General features: G+C 34.4%; 1 pseudogene; it reads left to right on the forward strand.

Annotated features, from left to right (window-relative positions):
- The window catches only part of LOC105307086, a 2505-nt pseudogene extending 1196 nt beyond the window's left edge, over positions 1-1309 (forward strand).
- The last annotated feature ends 17 nt before the right edge of the window (positions 1310-1326 follow it).

The raw sequence follows: 1326 nt of genomic DNA on the forward strand, positions 1-1326 counted from the left end.
ACTTTTAAAAATGAATCCATCCATATTCTTTAAACTATATTTAATACACTTACTTTCAGCATTAAAAATATATTGTACACAGTTTGTCTTCTATATTGCTTGTATTTTTCTTCATTATTACATTTCTAGTACCGATCATGTTTGTATGTATTTCTGCACTCTAATTGCACAGCTTTTTGGTATTCTTTTTCTTTAATATGTCATAATTAAATTGTCTATTATCTTCTATTATGACCGATGTGGGTATGAATATTCCTTTACATGTCACTCAGGTACAAAAATTCATCCTGGTATATCCCCAGATGTGGCACCGATTGTATATGTACTCAAGGTTTACATATGTTCAATTTTAAAACATAACAAACTCTTTTCTAAATTTCTTCCTTACATTATACACTCAACAACAGCACATAAGATCTTGGGTTCCATATCTTTGCTAACACTTGTTATAGTCATTTAATTTTTTTCCCTAAGATAGCGGGGGTGACAGATACTTAAATGTTTAACACATTCGGGGGTACTTTTTGCCTATTGCATTAGGTAGGGATCTTTTCTTTTTTGAATGCATATGGCATATTCACCCCTACACACTGCTTTTTTTAAACATATGTTCTCCATTTATATTGAATGATACCGTATGAGAGGTGAAATTTTTCATTTATGTGTGGATTCATCTAGAATCCATTTTGATCCACAGGCAATGTTAAACTTTCTTCACTGGCAAGCTTTCTTTAATAATGGCATTAGTTACTCCTAGATATTTATTCAGAAATGGCTTGGTCTTTTTGTTCCGAGTAATTTTAAGAAATTCTCAATTACTTTGCATGGATGTAAAAGTTAGACGGCTAAGAAGGCTAATAGGTAAAAAAAAAATATTTTATTTGACATATAATGTTGGAGGAGAGCTCTCAGGATACCCCAGAGCACCAGAAAGAAGAAAACAGGTGGCTCCTAAAGCAAATTAAGCCTGAAACATTCTGGAGGCAATATGACAAAACTGAAGTTCCCTATTTCGGGCACATCTTGAGAAGGCAGTGTTCTTCAGAAAAGACAATAATGCTGGGAAAAATAGAACACAGCAGGAAAAGAGGAAGGCCAAATAGAACATAGATCGTCTCTACAAAAGAAGCCATAGGCGTGAATCTCGAGTTGCTGAGCAGGGCTGTTGAGGACAGGACATTGTGGACATCACTCATTCATAGGGTCACCAGGAATTGGAACCGACTCAGGGATACGTAAAACAACAATTTCACCTAAAATGTTACACTTAACCTTGCACTTTCAGAACATTCGTATTAAATCTAATTGAAATTATGTTTGAGCCTC

The sequence above is a fragment of the Pteropus vampyrus genome, unplaced genomic scaffold, assembly GCF_000151845.1.
Source record: "Pteropus vampyrus isolate Shadow unplaced genomic scaffold, Pvam_2.0 Scaffold474, whole genome shotgun sequence".
Classification (NCBI taxonomy): domain Eukaryota; kingdom Metazoa; phylum Chordata; class Mammalia; order Chiroptera; family Pteropodidae; genus Pteropus; species Pteropus vampyrus.